General features: G+C 40.4%; 1 long non-coding RNA gene across 1 annotated transcript; it reads left to right on the plus strand.

Moving 5' to 3' along the window:
* Positions 1-1,789: 1,789 nt before the first annotated feature.
* LOC140732845 (uncharacterized) lies at positions 1,790-14,145 on the plus strand. The gene is made up of 2 exons (XR_012100161.1): positions 1,790-1,991; positions 13,618-14,145. It is a non-coding gene; the product is annotated as an uncharacterized lncRNA (long non-coding RNA).
* Positions 14,146-14,404: the final 259 nt, after the last annotated feature.

Raw genomic sequence — 14,404 nt, forward strand, 5'->3', positions numbered from 1 at the left:
ACTTTCTTGTACTCTGTATTCTTCTATGTAGAAACTAATAAAAGTATTAAAAAAGGAGTTCTGCATGGAAGGGTCCTTGGCTCAAGCATCTTTAGCTGCTCACGCAATGTCCACTAACTGCTGCTCAATTTTCAATTCCGTTCACAACTCTTCCGAAAATGAAACGTTCCATGACAGAAAGCAGAAAGACCAAGACGCTACTCATGCTTGGGCTGATAATTGGAAAAGAGCATTCACATAGTCAAATTTCCCTCTCCAACAAAGACGAATTTTGGCATGTCACTACCACCAATATTCTGGGAGTCACCATTGACTAGTGTCACATGCGGGCACATGTATAAATACTGAGTCTGCAAGTACAGGTCAGGGCCTGGGTATCCTGTGGTGAGCAAATCACCTGCCTTTCTAGATGCCTTTCACTGTATGCATGGCACAAACATTTATTTATTTATTGAGATACAGTGCGGAACACGTCTTCCCAGCCCTTCAAGACATACAAGCCAACAGTCCGCCAATTTAATCGGAGCCTGATCATGGGACAATTTGCAATGACCAATTAACTTAGTGTGTCTTTGGACTGTGGGAGGAGACTGGAGCACCCAGAGGAAATCCCTGTGGTCACAGGGAGAAAGTACAAACTCCTCACAGGCAGTGGTGGGAATTGAATCTGTACTGTACTATGAAGTGTTGAGTTGACCACTATGTTTCCACACCACGCATGAGATCAAATGGTCTCTGCTTGCCTGGTTGAGAGCTCAATGTGACATTTATATGGAGAGTTGCCACTGGAAACCAGCATCCATCATCCAGGATCCAGGCCATACTTCCATCTCACTCTTACCATTGGGAAGGAGGTACAGAAGCCGCAAGTCCTACAACATCTTGTTATTACCCTTCAGCCATCAGGCTCCTGAATCAGCCTGGATAACTTCACTAGCCACAACTCTGAATTGATACCACAGCCTACAGACTCACTTTCAGGGAATCTGCAAGTCATGTTCTCAGTATTATTATTATTATGCATAAATTAGCTTCTTTTTTTGGTTGCTTGTCAGTTTGTTGTTTTTGTGTGTTGTATTCATGAACTAACTAGATAAAGGGCAAGACACTGTTTTTTTTATTTTTACACGGTCGCAGCCTTGTGAATAAAACAGCAATTCAGAAGTTATTCTCGTACACTTTTGTCTTTATGCTCTCTGATCAGGCATTTGCAGACGGCTAGAAACAAGGCATTAAACAATACATTTTATCACCTCCTTGCACCATCTGTGCTGTGCTTCAACACCTTCTAGCAACTCTATATTCTTTTCACAGAAAATATCCACGCTTCCCCAGTTAAACAATACATTCATATGCTGTATTCTAAGAAAAGTGGGGAAAAAAAGCTTTTGTTTTGTGCTTCTCAGCTGAAAGAAGCATTACTTCATTTTTTAAAAATGTGCTATCTGCTGAATGCATTACAAAAAAATAATGAAACAGTGTGCATTGTGGAAAAATAGCAATGAAAGCTGCTGATTTGACAGCACGGTGTAATTAAATTGGGTAAAATCCTATTGTTTGACAGTGCTAAGGGAACCAGTAAATTAAAGTTTGCAATTAATATGTAGCCCAAAATAAAAAGTGAAAAAATGCCAGTATAAAAGTTTTGGTAATTGAAGTCAGTGCAATTTGGGTGAAGTGACTTCAGTAATGACCCTTCCATACAGTTTACTGATGCACATTTAAAAGGGCTTCTCTTCCTGAAATTTAATCCAGCAACATATGACATTGCAGTCGATTGTTGCCTGGAAGCAGTTTTGTGCATGGATTGTCACTGTCAGAGGAGTGCCTCTGATTCGCACGGTGCTCTGAATGGATCCTATTTATCATTAGGTGATTTACACTTGAAGTGGGACGAAAATGGCAAGGACTGTAATTGGAATGAGGAAAATTTATCTCTCAGCAGCGTGTTCCTCCCTGTAAGCAAGTGCTAGACTGAGCAAAGGGCAGATGTAAGTACTCATCTCTTCCAGGCAGCCATTTTCAGCACCTGGCTTACATCAAATACAACAGTTATTATTAAAAAAAGTTAAATTATAGACTGTCACCTTGGAAATTCATAAACAGTCTAATTATAATTTTGACAACACATTTGGAAAGATTCACAATTAAAGAAAATATTATCCTATTTTTGCTTTTTAAAGCTTGAGTGATTGACTATTGAGTTTTATCTTTGTTGTTCTTAGTTGAGTCAAAAAATATTGTTTCAGATGATAAGAAAATGTAGTAACTGTATTTTCTTGAAAATGCATAACTCCACTGTGACTCCTAACTTCTCCATCAATAAGGATCGTAATCCATTGATTTATGGATACAAGGTTTCTTGATATCTTCATGCTTCTGCACTTTCTTTCCGTGGCCCTCTGCTCTCTGTTACCTCTGATCAAACCAACGTCCACAGGCTAAATCAGAGAGCACTATCACTCCAAGTGCTATAGCACTGAATTGTCTAATGTCAGGTAACTATAAGAGGCTAGCATCAATGGTTAAGATGACTATTACACTGAACAGCTGAGGATTGAAAAAATACCAATTTTATTCCCAATTGTAACAAGTTAGAAAATCTCATTGGGGTAATAAACTAGAGATGAGGAGGAGTTTCTTTAACTAGAGAATGGTGAATCTGTGAAATTCATTGCCATAGATGGCTGTGGAGGCCAAGTCATTGGATATATTTAAAGTGGAGGTTGATGATTCTTGATTAGTAGGGGTGTTTAAAGTTAGGGGAGAAGGAAGGAGAATAAAGTTGAGATGAATGTAATGTTAAAATTGTACAAGGCATTGGTGAGGCTTAATTTGGAGTATTCTGTACAGTTCTAGTCACCGAATTATAGGAAAGATGTCAACAAAATAGAAAGAGTACAGAGGAGATTTACTAGAATGTTACCTGGGTTTCAGCACCTAAGTTATAGAGAAAGGCTGAACAAGTTAGGTCTTTATTCTTTGGAGCATAGAAGGTTGATGGGGGACTTGATAGAGGTATTTAAAATTATGAGGGGGATAGATAGAGTTGACGTGGATAGGCTTTTTCCATTGAGAGTAGGGGAGATTCAAACAAGAGGACCTGAGTTGAGAGTTAAGGGGCAAAAGTTTAGGGGTAATACGAGGGGGAACTTCTTTACTCAGAGAGTGGTAGCTGTGTGGAATGAGCTTCCATTAGAAGTGATAGAGGTAGGTTCGATTTTGTCATTTAAAAAAAAAATGGATAGGTATGTGGACAGGAAAGGAATGGAGGGTTATGGGCTGAGTGCAGGTAGGTAGGACTAGGTGAGAGTAAGCATTCGGCATGGTCTAAAAGGGCCGAGATAGCCTGTTTCCGTGTTGTAATTGTTATATGGAATGTCAGAGCAGACTCTATAGGCTGATGGTCTAAGTTTTCTCCTTGTCTTGTGGTCTTATGGTTGAATAATATTAGTGGCACAACCAGGGTGAATGCCCCAGGTTGTGCAGAGGAAATATCAATCTTCAGTTCCAATCACCCAGATGATTCCAAATGTACAGTACATGTGTTGTCAACTGGTGAAGAAAGAAATTAGTTTTCAGCCAAAGGTTTAACAATAGCAAATTCATTGAAAGTTTCGGGGCCATAAATTTCTGTAATGGAACATTTAGTAGTGTCTGCCATTGGTTAGTCTCACCTTTGGATATTAAGTTTTATATATTTTTAATGTAATTTTGTGGAAGTGAGTACTAATTTCATCAAAGTGAGGGGAACTAGACATCTGGGATCCCAATAAAATAGGGCAGGAATGCATGCCTCCTTAACCTATTAAATCAATAGACTATAAAATTAACATAAAATATCTAATTATTACAATAAATCATTTATAGGTCAAATTGGATACAGAATAGAACACGTAGAATGAAAAAGAAGAATGCATACACAAATGAAGAAAAGTAGAAAGGAAATGTAAGAAAATATACATTTTAAATCTGATGTTTTGCAACAATGAAGAATGAAAGAATTGAAACTCCATACTTCTAATATTTAATTTCCAGTACCAGAGTGGTTGATTAGCTGTAATTAACACGTGGCATCATTAAAAGGATACTGACAGCTGACTTGACAAGATTTAACTTTCTGTAGCGAGTTCAGTGTGTATGCTTCGTGTAAGTGGATCAACTTCTCACTATCTGATTTATTTTCATTGTGAAATGTATAGTGAAATGCTGTTGATTAGCTAAAAGAGCATCACAACTTGGTCAGCGGTGATTGAACATCTTTATTCAGTTTCACTTGCCCCATCATTGAAAAGTTCCCACAACCTATGGACTCACTTTCAGCATGTTCATGATATTTATTGTTTATTGAATTATTATTTCTTTCTTTTTGTATTTGTACTATTTCTTATCTTTTACACATTGGTTGAACTTCCAAGTTGGTGTGGTCTGTTATAGATTCTATTTTGGTTATTATTCTATAATGGATTTATTGAGTACACCTGCAAGAAAATAAATCTTAGGGTTGTGTATGGTGACATATATGCACTTTGATAATAAATTTTCTTCGAACTTTGAATCCACTCCTCAGCTGAAGTTACTACATAACTTCTGTACAAATAATAGTTAGCACTATTAGCCTCACCAATTTCTTGGAACCAAATTAAAGATTAAAACATGAACGATTAGCTTGATTTGTCACATGTACATGAAATGCAGTGTTTTGTTTCAACAGCCAACAAAGACTGTATTGGGACAGCCGCAAATGTCATCCTGTTTCTGCATGCCCACCCATCACTACCCCTAATGTGGGACAAAACAGGAGCCCATTCAATCAAACCCCAATCTTCCAAAAGATGGCGCTGTAAAACAATCACACTAGCTGCCACGCTATCGTGCTGCCCAACAAATGCTACCCCAACAAGTATGTCTACAACTGGGTTGATCTTTTCCATATCCGAAGTATCTATCCTATGATTCTCTGTCCATTGAGATGCAAGGCAATAAATCAATGGTTATCAAGAGTGAGAAAATCTCTTTGCTTCAGTTTCCAAATGCAACTGTAAAAATTTCACATCAAGAGCTTTTAGCCAAAATCAAGCATGGGGTTTAACAACTAAAGGGCCTATTTTGTGCTATGGCAGTCTATGATTCTGTGACTCTATGTATCTGTGTTGAAAACTGCTGAAGATGGGGATGAATTCTCAACTGAAAGTTTGACAATGCAAACCTTTTTGAAAGAATTGGAGCCATTAATGTCTTTAATGGGATATTTAGTAATGTGTGGCAATGGTTAGTCTCACCTTTGGATGTTTAAGGGTTATTCAAATCACTGAAGAGCAGTTGATGGCCTGAATTTTCTACTTTGGTAAGAGCTAACAAAGTGTTCAACAGTTTCAAGCTTTCTATTCATGTGTGGTTTAATAGGGGAATCATTTACCCCCCGCCCCCCCAGTAACTAAGTAATTAGATAGTACCTGTAGGTGATTTCAACTTTCCTCATATTAACGGAGACTCCCATAACTTAAAAGGGCTGGATGAGAAACAGATGTGTTTAGGAAGGTTTTCTTAATCAGTTCCAACAAGAAAGTGTGCAATCCTATTAAGGAATGAAACAGCGAAAGTGATAGAAGTTTGTGTAGAGGAACATTTTGCATCCGGTGATCATAATGCCATTTGTACCAAGGTAATCATTGAAAAAGATATGTCTGGTGCTCGGGTTGAGATTCTAGTTTAGTGAAAGGCCAGTTTAGATGGTATCAGAAAGGATCTGGCAAGTGTTTCTTTTTCTAGCGAAGATGTACTTGGTAAGTGAGAGGCCTTCAAATGTGAAATCTTGAGTTAGAGTTTGTATGCTCCTGTCAGAATAAAAGGCAAAGAGAGCAAGTTTACGGAACCTTGATTTTTGAGAGATATTGAGGATCGGTTAAGGAAAGGAAGGAGGTGAATAGCAGGTATAGGTAGGCAGGAACAAATGAGGTACTTGAAAAGCATAAGAAATACAAAAGAACATTTAAGAAAAAATACGCACAAAGTTCTGGAGGAACTCAACAGGCCAGGCAGCATCTATGGAAAAGAGTATAGTCAACGTTTTGGGCCCAGATCCTTCAGCAGTCTGTCTGTCTGTCAGTACTGGAGAAAGAAAGGTGAGGAGTAAATTTTAAAGGTGGGGGAGGGGAAGGAGAAAAGAGTTGGGAAGTTGATTGGTGAAAGAGATACAGGGCTAGAGAAGAGGAAATCCAATAGGAAAGGGCAGAAGGTCATTGAAGAAAGATAAATGGGGAGGGAGAGCACCAGAGGGAGGTGATGGGCAGGCAAGGAGATAAGGTAAGAGAGGGAAAGGGGTTGGGGAATGGTGAAGGGGGAGCATTACTGGAAGTTGAATAAATCAATGTTCATGCCATCACATTGGAGGCTACCCAGATGTAATATAAAGTGTTGTTCCTCCAACCTGAATGTGCGCTCATTGCAACTGTAGAGAAGGCCATGGATTAGCATATTGGAATGGCAATGAAGCGGAATTAAAATGGGTGGCGATTGCAAGATCTCGCTTGTTCTGGCAGATGAATCATAGGTGCTCAGTGAAGCGGTCTTGCAATTGCGTCGGATCTCACCAATATACAGGAGGCCACACCAGGAACACTGAACACAGTATATGACCCCAACAGACTCAAAGGTGAAGTGTCACCTCACCTGACAGGACTGTTTGGAGCCCTCAAAGATAGTGATGGAGGTGGTGTTGGGACAGGTGTAGCACCTGTTTTGCTTGCAATTATAAGTGCCAGGAAGAAGATCAGTGGACAGGGATGAATTGGCAATGGAGTCACATAGGGAGCGATTCCTGCAGAAAGTGGGGGGGGGGGGGGGAGAGGAGGGAAAGATCTGCTCGGTGGTGGGATCCCTTTGGAGATGGCAGAAGTTCTGGAGAATTATGTGCTGGACATGGAGGCTGAAAGGGTGGTAGGTGAGGACAAGAGCAACCTTATCCCTAGTAGAGTGGCAGGAAGATGGGGTGAGAGCAGATGAACGTGAAATGGAAATGATGTGGTTGAGGGTAGCATTGATGGTGGAGGAAGGGAAGCCCATACCTTTGAAAAAGGAAGATATTTCCTTTGTTCTAGAATGAAAAACCTCATCCTGAGAGCAGATACAGTGGAGACGGAAAAATTGAGAGATGGGGATGGCGTTTTTACAATTAACAGCGTGGGAAGAGGTATAGTCCAGGTAGCTGTGAGAATCCGTGGGTTTGTAATAGACATTAGCTATCTCCAGAGATAGAAACAATGAAATCTAGAAAGTGGAGGGAGGTGTTGAAAATGGACCAGGTAAATTTGAGGGCAGGGTGAAAGTTGGATGCAAAGTTGAAGTCAACGAGGTCCACATGTGTACAGGAAGCAGCACCAATGCAGTCATCAAAGTAGCTTAGGAAAAGTGGAAGACAGGCAGCAGTTTAGGCTTGGAACTCATAGCTGACAAACAGGCAGGCATAGTTGGGATCCATGTGAGTGCCCATGGCTACACCTTCTGTTTGAAGGAAGTGGGAGGAGCCAAAGGAGAAATTATTAAGAGTGAGGACAAGTTCTGCTAGGCAGAGGAGAGTTGTAGTGGAGGGGAACTGGTTGGATCTGGTGTCCAGAAAGGAAAGGAGGGTTTTGAATCCGTGGCCACCTCTACTGTCGCGATGAGCCGACAATCAGGTTGGAGGAACAACACATTATATTACATCTGGGTAGCTTCCAATCTGATGCCATAAACATCGATTTCTCAAACTTCTGGCAATGCCCCTCCCCCTCACCATTAACTACCCTCCCTTTCCCTCTCTCACCTTATCTCCTTGCCTGCCCATTGTCTCCCTCTGGTGCTCTTTCTTCCCCTTTTTCTTTCTTCGACGACCTTCTGTCCTCTTCTATTAAATTCCCCCTTCTCCAGCCCTGTATTTCTTTCAATAATCAACGTCCCAGCTCCTAGCTTCACATCCCCCCTTCCTGGTTTCACCTATCACCCTGTGTTTCTTCCTCCCCTCTCCCTACCTTTTAAATCTACTCCTCATCTTTTCGTTCCTCCAGTCCTGATCAAGGGTCTCGACCCAAAATGTCGACCGTTCTCTTTTCCATAGATACTGCCTGGTCTGCTGAGTCCTACAAGCATTTTGTATGTGTTGCTTGGATTTCCAGCATCTGCAGATTTTCACTTATTTAAAAAGAAAATCAGGAGTGTTAAAAGAAGACATGAAGTTGCTCTAGCAGACAAAGTGAAGGAGAATTCAAAGGACTTTGACAGATATACTAAGCACAAAAGGATAGCTAGGGACAAAATTGGTTCTCTGGAAGATAGGAGTGGTAATCTATGCATAGAGCTGAAAAATGAAGTGGAGAACTTAAATAGAATTTTTTTTGCATCTGAATTTACCTGGGAGTAGATCACATACCCTATAGATTGTGAAGCAATGCAGCAGCAAGGTCATAGACCCTGTACATATTACAGAGGAGGAGCAGTTTGCCATCTTCAGTTAAATTAGGGTGGAGAAATCCTAGGGCCTGACCATGTATTCCCTTGGACCCTGAAGGAGGCTAGTGCAGGAACTGCTGGAGCCCTAGCAGAATATTTAAAATATCCTTAGTCATGTGTGAAGTGCCTGTGGATTCTAGGATAGCTAATGTTGTTCCATTGGTTAAGAAAGGCTCTAAGAATAAGCCAGGAAATTATAGGCTGGTGAGCCTGACATCAGTAGTGAGAAAATTATTGGAAAATATTCAAATGTATTGGATATGTAAGTATTTGGATAAACAAGGAATGATTAGGGATAGTCAACTTGGCTTAGTGCATAGTAAGCTGTGTCGAACCAATCTTAGAATTTCTGAGGTATTTACTGGGAAAGTTGACGAAGGCAAGACAGTGAACGTTGCAAGGCCTTTAACAAGGTCCCATGTGGGAGGCTGGTCGAGAAGGTTCAATCACTTGGCATTCAAGATGAGGTGATAAACTGGATTAGATATTGGCTTTGCAGAAGAAGCCAGAGAAGGGTAGTAGAGGGTTGCCTCTCTGAATGGAGGTCTGTGACGAGAGGGGGTGTGCAGAGTGTGTGTGGGGGGGAGGTGCCACAGCGATCAATGCTGGGTCCTTCATTGTTTTTAATCTATACCAATGTTCAAAGTTCAAAATTAAATTTCATTTTAAATTTATTGCCTAAGTATGTATGTATGTGTGTGTATAGCACCATACAGATTTATTTTCTTGCATGCATGCTCAATAAACCCAATAACCATAATTAAATCAATGAAAGTCTGCACCAAAAATGCAGACAACTAATGTGCAAAAGACACTAGGCAAAAACAAAAAGAAAAAGAAGAAATAATAATTATAATAATAATAAAATAAATAAATAGAACCCATGAGGTATAGGAGCAGAATTAGGCCATTGAGTCTGCTCTGACATTTCATCATGGCTGATCCAATTTTTTTCCTCACCCCAGTTTTCTGCCATCTCCCTGTATCCCTTCATACCCTGACCAATCAAGAATCTATCAACCCTTGACTTAAATATACATAAAGACGGCCTCCACAGCAGCCTGTGGCAAAGAATTCCACAGACTCACCACTCTCTAGCTATAGAAATTCCTCCTCATCTCCATCCTAAAAGGATGCTTCTGTGTCCTCTGGTCTTACACTCCCCAGCATTGGAAACATCCTCCTCACATCCACTCTATCAAGGCCTTTTACCATTCTATAGGTTTCAATTAGGTCACCTCTCATTCTTTTGAATTCTAGTGAATTCAGGTTCAGAGCCATCAAACACTCTTCACATGACAAGCCATTCAATCCTGGAATCATTTTTGAGAATGTCCTTTGAACCCTCTCCAGTTTCAGCACATCCCAACTAAGATAAGGAGCCCAAAAATGCTCACAATACTCCAAGTGATGCCTCACCAGTGCTTTATAAAGTCTCAACATTACATCCTTCCTTTAATATTTGAATCCTCTTGATATGAGTGCCAACATCTCATTTGCCTTCCTTACCATACTGCAAATTATCCTTTAGGGAATCCTGCATAAGGACTCTCAAGTCCTCAGATTTTTGTATTTTCTCTCCATTTAGAAAATAGTCAACTCTTTCATTTCTTCTACCAAAGTGCATGACCACACACTTCCCTACACTTAATTCCAGCTGCCTTTTCTTTGCCCATTCTCCTAATCTGTCTAAGTCCTTCTGTAGCCTCTCTACTTCCTCAAAACCACCTGCCCCTCCACCTATTTTCTCAACATTTGCAAACTTTGCAACAAGCCATCAATTCCACTATACAAAGCATTGACATATAACGTAAAAAGAATTGGTCCCAACATAGATTCCCTATGGAACACCACCAGTCACAAGCAGACAACTAGAAAAGGCTCCCTTTATTCCCACTCTTTACCCTCTACCGATCAGCCAGTGTTTTATTCATGCTAGAATCTTTCCTGTAATACCATGGGTTTGCAGCTTGTTAAGCAGCCTCATGTGTGACATCTTGACAAAGGCCTTATGAAAATCCAAGTACACAACATCAACCAATTCTCCTTCTTCTATCCTGCTTGTTATTTCTTCAAAGAATTCCAACAGATTTGTCAGGCAGATTTTCCCTTGAGGAACCGTGTTGACCACAGCCTATTTTATCATGTGCCCCTGAGACCTCATCCTTGATAAACAACTTCAATATCTTCCCAACCACTAAGGTTAGACTAACTAGTCTATAGTTTCCTTTTTTCTGCCTCTCTCCTTTCTTGAAGAGTGGAACGATCATTTCCCCTAAGAGTTCTTTTACCTTAAGCTCTCTCATCAATTCTGGTTCATTCACAACACCCGATTCAGAATAGCTGATCTTCTCGTGGACTCAACCATGATTTGCTCTGAAAAGTCATCTCATAGGCACTTTAGAAATTCCCCTCCTGTAATCCAGCACCAACCTGCTTTTTCCAATCTACTTGCATATTGAAGTCCCCCCAAGACTATTATAACATTGTCTTTTATGCACGCAATTTTTATCTCCTGTTGTAATTTGCAGGCCACATCCTTACTACTGTCTGGGGGTCTGTATACAACTCCCATCAGGGTCTTTATACCTTTGAAGTTCCTTAGCTTTACCCACAATGATTCAACCCTATGTCACATCTTTTTAATAATTTTATTTCATTTTTACCAACAGAGCAACACCATCCCCTTTGCCTTCCTATCTGTACTTTTGATACAATGTGTATCCTTGGACATTAAGCTCCCAGCTATAATCTTCTCTCAACATGATTCAGTGATGCAGTGATATAAGCAACAAATAGAGAGTATGAGATGAAAACACTAAAGAAGTGAGTCTATAGGTTGTGGGAACAGTTCAGTGGTGGGGTGAGTGAAGTTGAGTTTAGTTATTTGCTCTAGTTCACTAGCCTGATGGTTGAGGGATAATAATTGTTCCTGAACCTGGTGGTATGAGTCCTGAGGCTCCTGTACCTTCTTCCTGATGGCAGCAATGAGATTAGAGCATGACCTGGGTGGTAGGGGTCCTTGATGATTGATGCTGCTTTCCTGCAACAAAGCACAATGATGGGGAGGGCTTTACCCATGATGGCCTGGGCTGTATCCATTATTGCTTGTAGGATTTTCCATTCAAGGACATTGGTGTTTCCATAGCATTCTGTGATTCAGCCAGTCAATATACTCTCCACCATACACCTACAGAAATTTGTCAAAGTTTTAGATGTCATGCTGAATTTTCGCTAACTCCTCAGAAAGTAGAGATATTGCCATGCCTTCTTCATAATGCCATATGCGTTGTGGGCCCAGGACAGATCCTTTGAAATGGGAACACTGAGGAATTTACAGTAAAGTTGCTGATCTTCTCTACCTCTGATCCCCCGATAAGGACTGGCTCATGGACTCCTCCTGAAGTCAATAATCAGCTTCTTGGTCTTGCTGACTGAGTGAAAGGTTGTCATGGTACCACTCAATCTGAATAATAACGTGATCAAAAGGATCAGCAAATTTGTGGGATGACACCAAGATTGGGGTGCAGTGGACAGCAAGGAAGACTATCAAATGTTGCAGTGGTATCTGGACCAAATGGAAAAATGGGTTGAAAATGGTAGATGGAACTTAATGCAGGCAAGAGTGAGTTTTTGAATGTTGTGAGGACCGACCAGTGATCAGGAGGGCACTGATAACCACACTAGAACAGAGTGGTCTGGGGATACAGATCCATAATTCCTTGGAAGTGTCGTCACAGGTAGATAGGCACATCGCCCTTCATAGATCAATGCATTGGATACAGGAGTTGGTATGTTATATTGAAATTGTATAAGATGTTGGTTGGACTGAATTTGGAGTACAGTATTGTCTGCAGATATAGTCACCTACCTACATTAAAGATACAATAAAATTGAATTGATTTTATTACTTACATCCTTCATATACATGAGGAGTAAAAGTCTTTACATTATGTCTTCATCTAAATGTGCAGTGTGCAATTTATAGTAAATTATAATAAATAGTATGTACAAAAACACAGGACAATCAATTAAACACAGAAATACAATTGTATCAGCATGACCAAATTAGTCTGATGGCCCGGTGGAAGAAGCTGTCCCAGAGCCTGTTGGACCTAGAGTACAGTGAAAATTTACAAGGATGTTGCCCGGGCTTGAGGACCTGAGTTATAGGGAAAGGTTTAATAGGTTAGGAGTTTATTCCTTAGAATGTTGAAGATTGAGGGGAGATTTGATAGAGGTATATAAAATTATAAGGAACGTAGATAGGGTAAATGCAAACAAGCTTTTTCCTCAAAGGTTGGGTAAAGACTACAACAAGAGATGATGAGTTAAGTGTGAAAGGTGAAATGTTTAAGGGAACATGAGGGAAAACCTCTTCACTCAGAAGGTGGTGAGAGTGTGAAATGAGTTTCCAGCACAAGTGGTGGATGTGAGTTTGATTTCAACATTTAAGTGAAATAGTGGGGGTATGGAGGGCTATGGTCTGTGTACAGATCGATGGGACTAGGCAGACTAACAATCCGGCAACAACTAGACAGGCCAAAGGATCTGTTTCTGTGCTGTAGTATACTATGGTTCCTTTAGCATGGGAATAAATGAATTACAACATTTTCAGATACTTTAGTCTATTCTCGCTGTGATATTTTACTCATTGCACAAGGCGTATGTGAGGTTTTAATGATGCATGAAGTTCTCATTTTTGCTCAGCAATCTTTGAGTACTAAATAATTTATAACACCAAAGGATAATTGTGAAAGAGCTACACATGTTGCTGAGAAAGACTTAGGAGCCGTGTGTCATAGAGTCATATAGTCATAGAAAAGTACAGCACAGAAATAGGCCCCTAGCCCATGCTGAAACCATTTAAACTGTCTACTCCCATCAACCTGCATCAGGACCATAGCCCTCCAATCCCCTACCATCCATGTTCTGGCACAAACTGGGTAATGATCTAATCAGATCACAGTTAGTGCTAGACTCTACGATAGTAATAAAAACTGGGATTTTCACATATTGGTAGTTTAACTTAGCAATCTGAAAGTTGCTGTCAAGAATTCAAATTTTGAAGTACATTTATTACCAAAGTAGATATGCATCATAACAGCCTTGATATTTGTCTCCTTACAGGCAGCCACAAAACAAAGAAACAACAAAAGAACTCATTAAAAAAGAACACCATCAAACACCCAGGGCACAGAAAGAGAGGGGGAGAAAACCTCAAGCAATAAAAGTAAGCAAACAGCATTCAGAACTGAAGTTTTACAGAAGACATGAAGCCAGGCATCACTGCAGCCAGAGCAAGCCACAGCCTCGGTTCAGCGCAGAGCTGAGTAAACATCATGGAGCACCAAGCAGAACTGAGTAAAACCGACCCTCCAGTCCAGACACCTAATCATTTCAATTTGGCTTGATACTTAAATTGTCCAAACATCAGTTTGTTCCTCACTCTTGAACAGCTCTGGGCCTGGACCCCACCATCACAATTCAGCCTGTACCTAATCTTACAATTCAGCCTGTCACTTAAATCAATCAGACATCAGTTCTTTCCTCACTTCCAGCTCTGTTTGCTTCCTCGATGCCTCACCTTTGCCTCTGCCTCCACTTGCCTCTCCATTGTTAGTGGAGATCATTATTAATAAAGTGTTATTAATAAGGTATTTAGTAGTTCTCTCTATTTTGCATTTGGCCTCTGATAAGCAGTTGCTGGGCATCACCAGCGCCATCTTAATTCATCCACTTAATAGCCTTGTTCAATGAAATCTCCACATTTCTCTGTTCAACTCTAGCTGGAAATTATAGAGTGGAGGAATCAAATGGATGAGAAAGAGACAGACTTAGTGGTCCAAATGGCCCAGCATTTGCTTTCTCCCATGATTTCCCCCCAAACCTCTGCAAACGTCTTGCTCTCTCTGGT

This window comes from Hemitrygon akajei, chromosome 9, assembly GCF_048418815.1.
Source record: "Hemitrygon akajei chromosome 9, sHemAka1.3, whole genome shotgun sequence".
NCBI classification, from domain to species: domain Eukaryota; kingdom Metazoa; phylum Chordata; class Chondrichthyes; order Myliobatiformes; family Dasyatidae; genus Hemitrygon; species Hemitrygon akajei.